At 44.5% G+C, this 16,414-nt stretch overlaps 2 long non-coding RNA genes across 3 annotated transcripts in view; one reads left to right on the plus strand and one right to left on the minus strand.

Annotated features, from left to right (window-relative positions):
- LOC144323929 (uncharacterized) overlaps positions 1-16,414 on the plus strand; it is a 72,034-nt gene that overhangs the window by 38,683 nt on the left and 16,937 nt on the right. The window contains exons 1-3 of one of the 2 annotated variants that reach the window (XR_013389278.1): positions 5,104-5,292; positions 6,271-6,405; positions 7,395-7,484. This is a non-coding gene — a long non-coding RNA (uncharacterized LOC144323929). Of the gene's footprint in view, positions 1-5,103; positions 5,293-6,270; positions 6,406-7,394; positions 7,485-16,414 lie in introns of those variants that run through there. The other variant, XR_013389277.1, reaches the window with a different exon arrangement.
- LOC144323930 (uncharacterized) lies at positions 5,851-10,955 on the minus strand. The gene is made up of 3 exons (XR_013389279.1): positions 10,595-10,955; positions 10,090-10,130; positions 5,851-9,593 (listed from the first exon to the last, which is right to left on the minus strand). It is a non-coding gene; the product is annotated as an uncharacterized LOC144323930 (long non-coding RNA).

The raw sequence follows: 16,414 nt of genomic DNA on the forward strand, positions 1-16,414 counted from the left end.
CATTCAGGGCTACAGAGTGCTGAATTACCCTTGTCCATTTTCCTGTAGGTAGTATTTTATTCTTAAATGTGCAATTCTCATTTTCCCCAGGAAGTTTTTTGTGAGACATGAACAGAAAGTTATTTATTTCTGGTTTTGTTTTTTTTTGTTGTTTGTTTGTTTGTTTGTTGTTGGTTTTTTTTTTTTTGGTAAGGGTGCAAGGGTAAAAACACGAACTTTGCTGTCAGACACCAAGAATTCAGTCGGCATCCACTATGGCCCCTTTCTAGCTCCTTTAGCTTCAGCCTCTGCATCTGCATCATTGGGATGATAGCCTCAGCAATGCAGGTGGTTGGTGATAATTAACGAAAAGGAATAAATTTCTTAGCAGACGGTATGTCACAAATAGTGGATGTTGTTATAATTGTACTTTGCACAGAATATGCCTGTACTTATACGTGTAGTTCATCTTTTAGTTGTGTGATCTGAAATTTTCTTTTGCTATATGAAACTTTTGTTTATACATTCGACTAATTCCCACATTCTGTTAGGCTCATTAGTATTCCTGATGACTGTTTAGCCAGCAGCACTTTGTTTCTGCTCAACACCTAAGTGGGTGCTGTGGGGACAGAGCGTGGTTAACTGCATTGTCTGCTCACTGTATGGCATCAAGGGAAAAGCACTGCCTCTGGAGGTAGGACACTTATACTTTTGTTTTTGAAATTATAAACTCTGGTTGATGGCATTTGTCCCGATTAGCCCACAGAACAGTGCATGATAAAAATATGACCACTTTTTAAAATGTAATTATTTTATTTTAAAGATTTCATTTATTTATTAGAGAGAGAGAGAGAGAGAAAGAGCTAGTGAATGGGGGGAAGAACAGAGGGAGAGAATCCTCAAGCAGACTCCCTGCTGCGTGTGGAGCCTGATGCAGAACACAGAGCCTGGGGCAGGGCTTGATCCCGTGACCCTGAGATCACAACCTGAGCTGAAGCCAAGAGTCTGACACTTAATGGACTGAGTCACACAAGAGCCCCTAAAATGTTATTATTTTAAATGGAAACTTAAATTATTTAAAAATGTTTTTAATTATTTAAAAATGATACTTTGAATATTACTACTTTAGAATCCTGTCGTGGAATTACATAGCATTTGTCTTTTTGTAACTGGCTTATTTTACTTAGCACAGTGTCCTCAAGGTTTGTCTACATTGTTGCAAATGGAAAAATTTCCATTTTTAAGGCTAAATAGTTATTCACTGCATGTATATACTGCTATTTTCTTTATCCATTCATCCATCAATGGACATTTAGGTTTTCTCCACATCTTGGCTTGCTGCAATGGACGTAGAAGTGCTACCTCGTAGAGATCCTGATTTCAGTTGGGGGGGATATAAACCCAAAAGTGGAATTACTGGATCATATGGAAATTCTATTTTTAATTTTTTGGGAAGCCTCCATACCGTCCTCCATGGAGGCTGTGCCTTTTTACATTCCCACCAACAGTGTACAAGGATTTCAATTTCTCCACATCCTCGCCAATACTTGTTATCTTTTGTTTGTTGATAATAGCCAAAGTCACAGTAACAGAGTAAAATGGTGGTTGCCCTGGCTGAGGGGAAGAGGGAAGGAGGGGTTGTCGTACAATAGGTGTAAAGTTTGTTATGCAAGGAGAATAAGTTCTAGAGCTCTGCTCTACAACATTGTACAACATACTGTACCGTGTACTTATAATTTAAGAGGACAGAGCTCATGTTAAGTGTTTTTACCATAGTAAAAAATGTCATTGCCACATAAATTTATTTTAAATTCTGTCAATTGTTACTACATTTGTGAAAAACCCACAGAATGTCAACACCGGGAGCAAACCCTGATGTCAACTAGGGATTTGGGTGATAATGTGTCAGGGTCAGGGCATTGGTTGTAATAAATCTACCACAGGGTGGGCATTGCTAATAGTGGGGAGGGTCTGCGTGTGGGGCAGGAATATGTGGAAACTCTGTTTGGTCTTGTTGTGAACCTAAACCTGCTCCAAAAAAAAAAAAGTCTATATTTAAAAAATGTTATTAGTACATCAACTCCTTGATTCCACTCATGTCAGAGTATCATACTGAAATCTACGTGAAGTTCTCAAGGAGGCCTAATGAGGCAGTATTATGTGTATCATCCCTTGCCTTGGTCCTCTTCCCTATGAGCCACTGTGCCATTTTTCTGCTCTCTTTCACTGGATATCTTGCTGACTGCTCTCCTGCTCTCTATCTTAAACCCATTCTACAGACAAAACCAATAATGATTTCCACTTGGCTGAAATCAAGAACTGGATGCTTAACCGACTGGCCCTCCCAGCCACCCCTATCATCTTCTTATTATATACTTATTTGTTTTGTTTATTTCCTGTCTCCCCATCTAGAATGTAGGGCACAAGACTGAATATACATGGTTTTTTTCCCCCACTGCCATAGCCTTAGCCCCTAGAAGGCATAGTAGACACTCAACTAATGCATGAATGGGTGGATTAGTGAATGAGAAAGCATGTTTCCTTTGACTGAAGTGACAGCTCCGCCTCATGCAAATGAGGAATAAGTACCTGACTGTGCTCTTGAAAATGTTTCCAATGCTAGAAAAAGGTTAGTCAAAATCTTTAGAATGATTGTTGCTGTAAATATAACTGACATATTATGCTACAGCTTGAAATGTAAACATTATTTTCATCAAAGAAAGGTAGTTATTTGCACTAAACCCTGCTCACCTAGGTGTTGAAGGGTAATTAAAGAAGCACATGCATTATGTTGGTAGAGCCTGAAAGGCAAGTCTTATTTTTGAGTTTATGGCTTGATTATATCAATTTGTCTTCCTTCCACTTTTATTACTTAATGAATGAAAAAGGAGCGAAAACATTTTTTACAATTTTTTGCATTTAGGAAGATTTTAAGTTTAGTGAGAAATGTGTCTTAATTTTTCAAAGCTCTCCCTAAGCGTAGACTTCTTAATTTTATGTTAACTTGAGTTTGGAATGGAATTTCAATGATGCTATTAGTGTTGAAGGCAAGGTGTTCTGGTGGAAAGGAATTTTTGTTTGTTTGGTTTGGGTTTTACCTGCTCCCACCTTTGTCAATAATATGCTCTGAAATTTCAAGGAACCCCCATCACTTTTTAGTTTTCAGCCTGCAAAATATGAAGCAGAAAAAAATACAGCTCTTTTATAAGGGCTCTGCCATGTTTTATAAACTGATGTTAAGAAAGGTAAAAATACTTTAAAATCTGAGAAAGAAATTTACAATCTAATGTAAAGTGTACTTCACATGTATTATATGTTCAAGACATGCATGAAAAGGTGTGGTCAAGACTTCTGCTGGGACCATCTCCACAAGATGCCACCCTGTCCACACTGACGCTCAGATCCACCTCTACGGGTTCACTAGGATGATCTGGCTTCACCCCAAAGGGCCAACTTTCCATGAATGATGAAACATAATAAAAGCCCAAATTCCAGGTCTCCATATTTTGACATAATTTAGAAATGGGTAGAAAATTAAATCATCAATAAAGGAAGCACACTGACAAAAGTATTATTTTTAGAATTTTATTTATTTATTCATTAGAGACACACACAGAGAGGCAGAGACATAGGTAGAGGAAGAAGCAGACTCCATGCAGGGAGCCCGATGTTGGACTTGATTCCAGGACCCCAGGATCATGACCGGAGCCTCCTTTGGCTCCGGTGTCCCGGACAAAAGTATTTTTAAATGACTTTTCAGGGGTACTGGGGTGGCTCAGTCATTTAGGTGTCTAACTCTTGATTTCAGCTCAGGTCATCATCTCAGGGTCGTGATCTCAGAGTCGGGATCTCACAGTTGTGAGATAGACCCCTGTTTCGGGCTCCGTGCTCAGCGGGGAGTCTGCTTCTTCCTCTCCCTCTCCCTCTGCTCCTCTCCCTGCTCACTCTCTCTCTCTAAAATAAATAAATAAAATCTTTTTTAAAAAATGACTTTTTAAAATGGACTAAATTATCTAAACTAATTGGAAGTTTCTGAATAATGAAGACATGCTTCATAGTTGACACCAGTGGGCTGCTTTTCTACATCCCAGTTTGTTGCTTTTTCTCTCTCTCATTTCCTTTGCTTACCCTCCTTTTCTCTCATTTACCGAGTAATAAGAAATAAACTGATGTGGATAAAATTTGCTTCTTATCTCATCTGCTTGATCAGTATGTGTTCTTCCCTGCTCAGTGAGTCTTGCGGGTTTTTAGCTGTAAAAAGCCCTTTCCCATCCATCTGTTCTGAAATGCTTCACTCTTCTGTGCTTAGGCCAAGATGTGGATATTATTTAAGTTTATATAGACTGAGAAGTAGCTATTATCTCAATCTGGCAGTATAACAGTTGATTACTTCCTGAAGTACCTCTTTAGATCAAGAATCCTCCTAATAAAAAAATCTTTAAAAATGCTCTTAAATTGCAGAATGTGGAATTAACCAGCCTCCGTGTACCACTCAGGCCTCTCTCGGGCCCAATTGAGAAAGGCCCCCTTTCTCCTCCCAGAATGCCACAGAATTGGGGATGGCAGGTGTAGTGAATAATGGCCACAGTGTTTGCTTAAAGATGACAAGGCACAGGTTCAGCCTGTAACCAATAACCAGGGAGAAAGACCACTGGCTTTCTCTCTTTTATTTTTTTTTAAGATTTTATTTATTTATTCATGAGAGACACACAGAGAGAGGCAGAGACATGGGCAGAGGGAGAAGCAGGCTTCTCACAGGGAGCCCTATGCGGGACTGGATCCCAGGACCCCGGGATTACGACCTGAGCCAAAGACAGACCCTCAACCCCTGAGCCACCCAGGCGCCCCCACTGGCTTTCTCTCTCTCATCTTTTCGACATAGAGCTCAGAATAGCGTAAAGAAAGCAAAAAGCCTTGAAAAAAGGTGCTTATGGAAGCTCCAACTATGATTATCCCATTCAGATAATATTTCTCTGTTTTAAGTATTTCAGCTTAAAAAAGAAAGCCAAACTGCTTACATTGGGTAGGAGTGAAAACTTCCTGGCTTTTTTTATGTTGCTGCACCAAACGTTTCTATTTTATAGTGGCTTCATGATGGCACATCCTTTTTCTGTTTTGAGGTGTTGCAGATTGCACTGCTGTCTGTGCGGCACTTGGGATCCGAGACCGCGGCCGCCCCCCTGGCGGCTTTCCCACGGGGACTTGCTCCTCTCACCGCAGGAAGGACTGCATTCCACCTGCTACCTGCTTGCGGCCAGCACAGCAGTGCATGTCTGTACTGGCTGAAGTGATTATTAACTCGTTTAATGTTAGGTAATACTGGGGTGTTAGTTTGGTCTTGGCTACTAATTTATAAAACCTTATTTTTAAAAAAGATTTTTTTATTCATGAGAGACAGAGAGAGAGGCAGAGACACAGGCAGAGGGAGAAGCAGGCTCCCTGCGGGGAGCCCGATGCAGGACTCGATCCCAGGACCCTGGGATCACAACCCGAGCCAAAGGCAGATGCTCAACCATGGACCCACCCAGGCTCCCCTAATTTATAAAACCTTAAACTCATGACCTTAGCCTCTTCTTTGTGGAGACATAGTCATCCTGCCACCCACCCACAGAACCAGACATGTTGCTATCACCTTAACAGGTGATAAAGGCTCTCTTGGGTATTTTGGGTATTTTTTTCTTGATGTGTATTCATGGAAATGTAAATCTCCTTATCTGGTGTCAAATATTCTCCTATATTTATAGGAGATAATATAGCATCTCCATAGCTAATTATAGCTCCTATAATATAGCATCTATATTAACTAGAATATTTGGAAATAAGTAAAATATTCATGACATAAACCATCAGGCCCTTAAATTTTTTAATATTTTGGCATGTTTTAGGGAATTTTGACAATGAGATCAGTTCCTTGCTGAAACCCAGAATTTTCATTTTTATCAGGTCCCCAAGGGAGGGAAGCTTCTCTTTTCACGCCATCATCCACTAGAACACATGGCGCATGTGGCAGTGGTCAGGTCTGTGTGGTTCATCAGCATTGTGCCTGTCGCCTTGAATGAGTGAACCTAGACTCCACCTTCAAATGGGCTGAGCTTTTCTCAGGTCACAGACAAAATCCCTGTCCTCTGACCAGCATCTAGCTGACTAGACACCACCCATCGAGCATATGTGTAATGGGAAGTAAAAATTTTTTCATGACTTCAAGAGGTTGCTCTGGGGATTGAGAAAGGGAAAGATCTTTAAAAAAATAAAAAATCCCAAAACAATAACCAGTCTCCCTTTTACTTACAGACATCAGTATTAGAGAAGCTCCACTGGAGGACAGCCTCAGTGTGGGGGTTCTCCTGGAGCTGGTAATGGATGGAGGCCAGAAGAGTCAGCTCTTAACTTGGAGGATCACCTTCATCAATTTTTTCATGTGAAAAGGTAGGCTGGGTGCTTCGTGTAGGCTCCGCTTAAGCTCAGAGAATAAATTAGTCTGATTTTGGATGTCAGCAGCCAGCTGCCAATGAGACGAGGATGGCATTAGGAATGCCTGAGAGGGCAAGTGGTTTGAAAAGACACCGACAAGATGCGGCCAGAGTCCATCCAAACTCGGCCTTCTCCACATTAGTGGATGACAAGACTCTCGAGGACAGCAAAGTCAGGCTATAGGTCATTACAGCTATAGTTTGTTCTGTAAGCATTTATTGAGCACCTGTTGCATGCTGGGTCCTGGGTTAGACACCAGGGAAACAATCATTAATTTAAAAAAAGAAAAAGACAAGGTCTTTACCTTGCTGAGACCTACCATCTAGTGGGAAACAGGATATTCGCTAGATACATGCTTTTGGATTACGAGTTATAATTAAGATCTGGAAGGAAATGAACAATGGGGGAGATCTTCTCTAAATTGGGTAAAAGGTGGAACGAGGGAAGCTTTTCTGGGGAAGTGACTTATGAGCTCAGGGATAAAAAATGTGTAAGAGTCATATGTGCAAACCATGGGAGAAAGAACATTTTGGAAAGCTGGGAAGGGGGAGGAGCAAGAGGCACACAGCTAGAGCCGACTGAACAGGCAGGAGGATGGCACCAAATAAAGTCATCAGGTTTAGCAGCGATGAGATCATGCGGGGCCTTGGAAGTTCTGCTAAAAATTTTTTATTTCAGTCTAGATGAAATGGAAACTTTTGAAGGCTTTTAAATAAGAGAAGGGCACGATCCAACTAGAGCTTTCAAAAGCTCACTCTGGGTGCATTATTGAGAATAACTGGAAGGGGATGAGAACAGGATGATGATGCAATAAGCAAGTGTAATGACACACGACTGGGTCGTGGCAATGTACACAGACAGATGGCTTGGGGGTGCGTGTGTTCCCGCATGGCGGACTAGAAGCAAGTGAGAAGAGCCGTCTACACCTTTACCTTGCCCTGCAGATCTCCTGTGATCTGAGGACGTATGCAGACACCCACCACCAACATGCTGAGCAGAGGAGAAACAGCAGGCACTGGGCCAGGCATTGAGTGGTGAGTGAGACGAGACAGTTGACTTCCTTTTGGATGAGCCATTGCCCATGGGCATCACTGCCCTCATGCCCATGTTCCTTTTAGAACAGATGCACCCAGACAATGCCTGTGGTTGGTAGATCCATTTCAACGTGGCACTGTTTTAGCTGCTCTTCAGGCCCACAGCTTTCTCCTAACACCTTTTCAGGAGCCACCCACCTTTGATCACACTTGCCAGGCTGGCATGGTGTGTGTGTGTGTGTGTGTGTGTGTGTGTGTGTGTGTGTGAGATTCCCACTGTGTGGCCCAGCTCCATTCCCATCATGCCTCAGGGTTCCCTCACAGTGCTGACCCAGAGAGGACCAAAAGATTCCACAGTAAGAATCTGGGGTTGAAGCAGGGAGAAGTCAGAGCGAGGCTGTGAAAATACCCTGCTAATAGTAGGAGAAATGTAAATGAAAACCACTTACCAAAAGATGCCTTTTATAGCATCTACATTATTATACTAACAGAAGTAAATTGTATTTTGATTGTGGCCGGTTGAAAACCACATCCTACATGTATGAGGTATATAATCAGCTTAATCAGTTGCTGATCCCAGGACAATTTCATCCCAGTGTATTGGGAGAGTGCAAATAACATAGAGTTTATTCCATTCTTCTTAGTAATTTAAATGTCACTTTGTTAAATGAACTTGAAGACAGATTTGCATTACTTCAATGCAGGGTTTCCAATAATAATGTAACACTTTTTTCCCCCTTCCAGTACCAAGGCAATGGCTTAATGTAAAAAGCAAGTGGTTAAATGAAAAACATTTTCCCGAATGAGTGTCTTTTAGTGCTGTGATTTGGAGGGGGGAGGGAGGTGGGATTCTGAGGTCAACTGTATTTTCAAAGTCTCACCAAATGCACCAGATATTAAGCTATTGCGTCTTGATCCATTTCTCTCAAGCCCACTTGCATAATATTTTATGACACCGGGGCTGGGACTCTGCACGTCACACTATCGCTCGGCCAGCCACTGTTGGGATAGACTCTGCCAATCTGGGGCTCCCAAGGAGGGGAAGGCGAGCTCGGGAGGTGGAGGGGGTTGCTGATCCCTTGGGGTTTGCCTCCTGCTCCTGTCGCCTGGCTCAGGCTCTGCTCACACAGCAGCTTCATTGGAATGGGAGCAGTGGAATCAGGTTGGTGGTGGGGCTGGGCTCTCCCAGGCCCAGCTGCATCTCCCCACCAGCTGGCGATGCCAGCACCTCCTCAGACCACCAGGTGCCAGCTTTGCGCAGCCTCTTCCCGGAGCCTCTAACTTTAAGTCATCTCCACCCCCAGCTACAACCGTCCAGCTGACGGTTCTTTGTTAAATGATCTCTGTTAGTGTGAAATGATCTCGAAGGCGTTTCTCTCCCCTCGCTGGACACCGAGTGACACATAAGGTACCGTGAAGCCACCAGGAGTGATTGCGCTCCGTGGGGCTTGGAGATTTCTGCCTCCTTCTGAATCTGAACACTACACTGGACCAGGACGTGGCGTCGCTGAGATGTGACCTGCATGGATCCCTGACGATAGAGACCCTGCAGCCAGGTGCAGTTCGCTGCTGGCTGAGAACCTCTGGCCCTTCCAAGCTTTGCTTTTTATTTAACAGGCTGGGAAAGTCCATGCAAAAGGAGTCCAGTAGAAAGGATAGAGAAGTAGCACTTGCTGAGTTTTCCGACTGGACACGGTTGAGAATTCTTAAATAGTAGAATTGAGAGATCTCTTTTCCTAAAGGGAGCTGATATAAAAGAGTTTTTAGCTCTGGGTTGGAGTGACTGCAGCATAAAGCCAGTCACTTTTTAGAAGCCAGATGACTTTTCGGAAGCCGTTACTATACTTGTGGCCAGACTTACATCTGGAACTCAGGGGGCTACGGCCAGCTGTTAAGTCCTTTTCTTCTTCATTTAGAAACGCTCTGGCAACAGCTTGCTGGTGAGGAGCTTATAAAAAACCATACAATCCGTAGCGTGGAGGTGGGGCCAGAAAGCCGTGGGCTCTATCTTTGGCTCCAGTGTTTATGAGATGTGTGATCTTTGGTGAGTTGTGTTCTGGCTTCCTCATCTCCAAAAACACAACAGTGACTCCAGCCTCAGATGACTGTCTGAAAATTAAATCGGACAATGTCTGTAAGGAGGTGAGCCAAGGCTTGGCAGCGAGTGCACGCACGGCGTTGTTGGCAGCCTTCCTCCCCACCCGAGCATCCGCTCCTCCAGAGCAAAACCCACCAGGCTGGTGTGAGGATGGGGTGGACTCTTGCCGTGCGATCGGAGCTGCAATTACCCCTTGCTTTCCATGTTTAGCTTAGCTCCCCCACCCCCAGCCCTGGCCCCCATAATTATGGTGTTGGCACTAGCCAGCGACAACGGAAACCAAGACATGCCTTTTACACTTTATGTCGCTGATTCCACATCCCATTTTGTTTCCAACTGTTATCCATTTCTTGGCTTCCTCTGGGACCTTAGGACGTTACATTGCAATGTGGCAGAAAGAATTTAATCATATGGAGGCTTCTCTATCCGGGGAGCTCTGACTGCCCAATTTACATGGGCCGAGACTTTCTGCCTTGGGGGTTGTGGGATTTCCAGCCCTGTATGTACCTTCTGTAGGCATTTCAGAGGTCTCCAAGCCACCGTGTCACCTAAAAGAGAAACAGGTCATGCCCTCCTGATCTAGTCCACTGGTCCCAGAATCAGTGCTTTGGTTTTTTTTTGGTTTTTTAAAGATTGATTTATTTATTTGAAGGGGAGGAGGTGTGAGTGGGGGGAGGGGCAGAGGGAGAGAGAATCTGAAGCAGATTGTCCTGAGCACAGAGCCCGATGCAGGGCTCGATCTCACAACCCTGAGATCACAATCTGAGCCAAAATCAATAGCCAGATGCTCAACCGACCCAAGTGCCACCCAGGCATTACCCACCATCCCTCAATCAGTGTTTTAAACAAAACTCAAATCCCTCTCTTGGTTAAATGCCTTCAATGACTCCCTATTATTTGTAAGGTAGCATCTAGGCTGCCATCTGACCTCCAAAGATGTCACCCACAATCAGCCATATCTCCTGAGAGTCATGCCCTTTTGTGGTCCTTTTGGTACCAACTCTGGGCTTACCTTTTAAGCCTCAGTCATAAGATGCCTTGCAACTTCTATCTTATTCTCTTGGAACTCCCACTCTGGGGGAAAGATAACTGCCATGTGAAAAGTTCAACTGCCATCTGACACCGCCACCCTATGAGGAAGGCAAAGGATGCTGCATGGAAAGGCCCCGAGACTGTAAAGAGAGGGAGAGAGGCCAGCCACCCCAGTGCTCCCTGTCAAGCCTTCAGATGTCCGCAGCCTCAGCAAGCTACTGACAGCGGTGGCAGACAAACTCTAGTGAGACCAGCAGAAGAACTTCCTGCTGGAACCCAGTCAGACAGTGGTTGGAGCTGGAAAGTGAGGGGCAGAGAGGTGGGCACTGGCCAACATCAGGGCCACACCACATGTTCTCTCCAGGGGAGCTACTTCCCTATCAATTATGTAGTCACAGAGCCCAGGTTCAAGGGCAGGGGACACAGGTACCCTCTCTCCTGAAAAGAAGTCTCAGGATTGAGGGCCACATTTACAAACTGCCACAGTTGGACCTGTGGCCACAAGTTGTTTCTATCTCTCTTATGTGCAAAATACACCCCCCTCCTTCTTTTGCATACACACTCTCATTGCAAGCATCACACTGTTTTAATTAGTTGTTTACATGTTTGCCTGCCCTCTGAACTTCCTTCAAGACAGATAGGGTGTCTAATTCATCTTTGGATCCCTTGTGGCTGATATGCTTATTACCCAGCATATAATATATATCCAGTAAAGGTTGAACCACCATAAATTACACTGTACACACATACAGTAAGTGGATTGTAATCAACATAAATTGAGAAAGGAGAATATCAGCTAATGGTTAGATTAAATCCTGTATTTAATTACATATTTCCCAAACAGATATCTCCCTCTTTTCAACTCATTAGGATCATCTCAAAAATTAAAAGTAAAATTGAAAAAAAAATGGGGAGTATAAATGGAAGCTGCATAAGGCTGTTCTTCGGTCTTGCTAGGGGAAGAAATAATTATATTAATAATCACTCTCCTGCTCTAACTGCTCATGTTTCATCTTTATTTTTGCCTTCCTTTCCTACTGAGCAGGGTCAGGGAAAGAGCAGGAGTCAGAAAGGTCCAACTGCCTGGTGTGACTTGACTCAGTAGGCAGGTAATTCACCAGCTCCTTCAACCTCTCCTATCAAAAGCACTTCCATCTAACACATCCGAAGTACACGGAAGGCAGCAGGTCAGTCCTGGCCCTGAGCCATCGTGGACAAGGGGGAGGAAAGCACTGAGTGAGTAGAAGTGGGGGTGAGGGAGAAGCTTTGATGGAGCTTTAAAAAAAACCCAACCTAACCCAACCCAGGAGGATGTCCCCATTGGCACTGGGTCTTTTCTAAATTGGGAGCAGAGAGGACTCAGGGAGAACTTTTAAGATCCAAATGTTGTGATGTTGGCCCCACATCTGCATCTGGAAGGAAACCCATCCCTTCCTTATTAGTCAGCACAGAAGTTTCCAGGAGGATCTCCTGGAAAGGGGTAAGGGTTTGGTGGTGAGGGCATAGAGAGAGCTTGGAGAAAGAACCATTATTCATTCACGCATTCTCTCTCAAAAGGGTATCTCTGTACAGCCTGCTCTGTGCCAGGCACAGAGCTAGTCCCTTGGAATAAGACAGAGTGCAATTCAGTCAGGGTTGCCACTCCCGGGGAACTTGCTTGCCTTGGGGCACCCAGGTGGCTCAGTCAGTTAAGTGTCTGCCTTCGGCTCAGGTCATGATCTCAGGATCCTAAGAGTGAGCCCCACGTCGGACCCTCTGCTCAATGGCGAGTCTGCTTCTCCCTCTTCTGTGCTCTCTCTTGAGCTCTCTCTCAAGGAAATAAATTTTTTTTTTGCCATTTCAATTTATTTTTTATTGGTGTTCAATTTGCCAACATATAGAATAATACCCAGTGCTCATCCCATCAAGTGCCCCCCTCAGTGCCCATCACCCAGTCACCCCAACCCCCCGCCCACCTCCCTTTCTACCTCCCCTTGTTCATTTCCCAGAGTTAGGAGTCTCTCATGTTCTGTCTCCCTTTCTGATATTTCACACTCATTTTTTCTCCTTTCCCCTTTATTCCCTTTCACTATTTTTTATATTCCCCAAATGGATGAGACCATATAATGTTTGTCCTTCTCTGATTGAAGGAAATAAAATCTTAAAAAAAAAAACACAATTAACCAAAAAAAATCCACAGGCTGCTTGTGTTGTGATGAGCTCCAGAAAGGAAATCAACAAGAGGATATTATGGAAGGGAAGTGGAGGGGTAGTATTTTAGGCAAGGTGGTCAAGGAAGATTCTTCTGAAGAGAAAAATGTTTCAGTTAACAATAAGGAGCAAGAAGGAGTCAGCCATATACAGCTTTGGGAGGAGACACTGAAGCTAGAAAGAGATCTAGCCGTAGGTCTAGGATCTGACGGCGGTGGGCAGGGCTAGATCCCGCAGCCCTCATAAGGCAGGCTGGACAGTGCAGGGTTTCCTTTAAAGTGCAATGAGCAATCATTAGAGGATTGTTACCTGGGAAGCACAATAATTATGTTTTATTTATTTATTTTAATAATTATGTTTTAATAGCATCAGCCTGGATGCCATATGGAGAATAGACTAGAATTGGAGAGGCCCGTTGTCAGACTGTTCCAGTGGTCCAGACAGGATAGGCAGGTGGCTTAGACACAAGAGTAACAACGAGTATGGAGAGACATGAGTGGGCTCAAGGTGTACTTTGGCAGTGGAACCGGCAGGACCTACTGATAGATTGAATGGGGGTGGGAGACTGAGGCAGAACTGAAAGAAGCCTCTCAGGTTTCTTCTTGGGTGGGATAATCTTCGAATGCTTGTGAACATCCAAGGGGAAATGTCAAGGTCATGGGATGATGAGCTGGCACACAGAGGAGAGTTCTGGAGAAACCAGCATGGAGGTTTAAATGCATGAGATCAGATGAGCCTACTGATGAGAACATGTGACAGAGGAGAGAAGAAAAGCAGGCCCTCAGCCCAGGGCCCAAGGGCCTCTGGTGTTTAGAGGTTATAGAGGACAAGGACTCGGGGTGGGTTGGCTGATGGGAATCTTTATGCCTTTGTTCATGATGTTCCCTTGGTCCAGAATGTTCTGGCCTCCTTTCTTTGTCTGGTAAAATCCCACGCATCTTTTAAGACCCAGTTAAAATATCACCACTTCTGAGAGCCTTTTCTGACTCCCTGTCCCGGTCTTCACCATAGCAGAATCAGTCGCTCCCTCTCCTGTCCTCCCATTGCTCTTCATTCCCAGGCTCTCTGGGTCCTGAGAACACTGTGTTCCAGGCAATTGTTGACTTTTCCATTTCCCCGAACAGAGTTGGAGCTCTTTCGGGCACATACCGTGGCTTTATTTATACTTATAAACAAGAACAGTTCCAGTACCTAGCAAACCATAAATATTTGTCAAGTGAGTGAATGAGTGGAAGAATGGTCACCACAGAATTAAATTAAAATAATCCCTGAAATCACCTGGTGGATCGGGGCCACCTGAAGAGACTGCCTGTTTGAGGTTAGAGAGAGGGGACTGGCATCTTTCAACCAGACCTTTGAGAGCTAAGTTGCTTGCAGAACCATCTCCTGGATGTTGCTTGTAAGAGAAAGCTCAAGGAATATCTGTTGATGAATGCTCACCACCGAGTCATTGATCCCATCTAAGAGCACCAAGGTGTCTTGTGCAATCAGCGCAGAGGCACTGGAGAGTCTTGTTGAAGATGAGGGAGTCAGGGTGTGCTGACCTCCTGTAGATCCAGATTCTAGAATGTAAAGATGTGGAAGGATGCGGGAAGAGATTGGCCTTTTCTGGCCTGCAATTCCTTTTCACTGAGCTGAGCTTCTGCATACAGGTGACTGCTGGCAGCGGGGAAGCCACTCTCCCAGTAAGGGGGAGAAGAGTTTTGCCAAATGGGCTCAGACAGGTTGTACAAAAGGAGCAACAGGTGATGTCTCTGTTCACTCTTAAGTTGTTGCTGTTTTCCGCACTTCCTGCAAAACGGGAGGCCCCCATGGCCTGGCTGCAGCCATCCTATTGACACTGCATTGGGGCAGGAATGGACCTGTCTGGCCATGGGTGGTGTGCTTGCACACTTCCTGGAGATGTGTCTCCGGGGTGATTTTTCTTGTTATCATTGTGGTGTGGTGAAAAGGTGGGGGTCCCAATTCTCTGCTCAACCTTCAATCATTGCCACCCACTGACTCCCACAAGGGGGTCTTCTTGACCTTTCTTTTTCCTCACAAGCAGGGAGATTGTTTTACCAACTCCTCTTAAGAATTCATTCTGCAAGCACAGAAACAAAACAAAACAAAAAAAACAAGTTTGTTGACAATGGTGAGTTTATTCCATGTATCGGTAAGAATCCTGGGTAATGGTGCAACCAGACCTGAGACATGGAACAAAGCTTAATAAAGGGATTCATTACAACCATGTGGGCCAGGTTGAGGAAAGACAATAAGGGATGGTGCAGTATCTGTGTTTACTAACAGCAAGAGCTTCATCACGCCTGAACTTGACCAGGGATGGGGGTAGAGAGCGATCACCAGATGTGTTTATGTGTGTGTGTGTGTGTGTGTGTGTGTGTGTGTGTGTGTGATGGGGGCTCATGGGAAGTATGGGTGTGAGTTGGCTGAAAGAACTGTGCTGAGACAAGCTGTGGCCCTTCTCAGAAGACAGTGACCTAGGGAAGATAGCGAGGGAATAAATGCCTGCCCTCTACTCTCTGCTTTTCCTCTGACCTCCTACCAGCACCTGCTAATGGATGAATCAACCAGAAGCCAGAAGCCAATGGACCCCATTGATGCAGACCATACAAGTGAACCTCCCTGGCCATTGAGCAGGTTGGAGAAAGATGAGCAGTGGATCTGGAGGGGCACGCGGGAGATTTCCTAGCCCCGACCAAGGCAGATACTTTGTCACATTTGCCAGGATTTTCATAGGCCGATCCCATGCATGTTCTTTGCCATAAGGATTTGAAGGTGAAACACACCGATTACTCTTGTCAAAGTCCAGGACTTTAAGATGGACAGAGAGTACCATGCCTTCATAGAGGTCCTCTGGCAAATAGGCCTCCATAACACTTTCCTGTCCTGACTGAGGAAATACTGGTCCTTGCCTTTTTCCTTGTTGTACCCAATGACCTTGATACTAGCATTCCCCTGGACCTTGTCTTAAGATTATTCTTATAAGAATTTGGCTTTCTCTGGTTGATCATGTGAGCCTTGCTGGCATCACATCTGTCACTGAACTTTGGTTGCTATCTTGCTCTCCTGGTATATGACACAAGCACTCTCACCTCCATCCCCTAAATGATATGACTCCACTAAACAGTGAGACAAGACCTTTCCATTCACAGACTTCATGCTTTGGAAGCCTTAACTCATTTATCCCAGGCTTCCCCCATGCCTACACTGACCACCTTTTCTAGGTCATGCTGGGCCCAAGTCCTGGAAAGTAGGGCCATTTTCTTTGGTGTCCAGGATCATCACACTGGTGTAGAGTGAAATCTATACCAGTCCGAGAACCACTCCCTCATCTTTTCTGGGCCTCCCTCCATTTCCCTCTTTTTATGTAACTGTTAACCACACTAACCCTATCTCCCTGGACCAAACATGAACCCTCTATTTTCTTTCAGGACATCTTAGATGATGTATCCTACATTCAGTCTTTGATTTGTTCTGAGGTTGCTGTGGTCCACTTTTTGCTTCATCTATGGAGTCACAGCCCAGTTCCTACCCTTCATTTTCCCTCCCATTTTTTGGCATTCACGTCCACAACTCTTTCCTGGTTTGACCCTTTCTCTTCATTTGG

Source organism: Canis aureus, chromosome 11 (genome assembly GCF_053574225.1).
Source record: "Canis aureus isolate CA01 chromosome 11, VMU_Caureus_v.1.0, whole genome shotgun sequence".
NCBI classification, from domain to species: domain Eukaryota; kingdom Metazoa; phylum Chordata; class Mammalia; order Carnivora; family Canidae; genus Canis; species Canis aureus.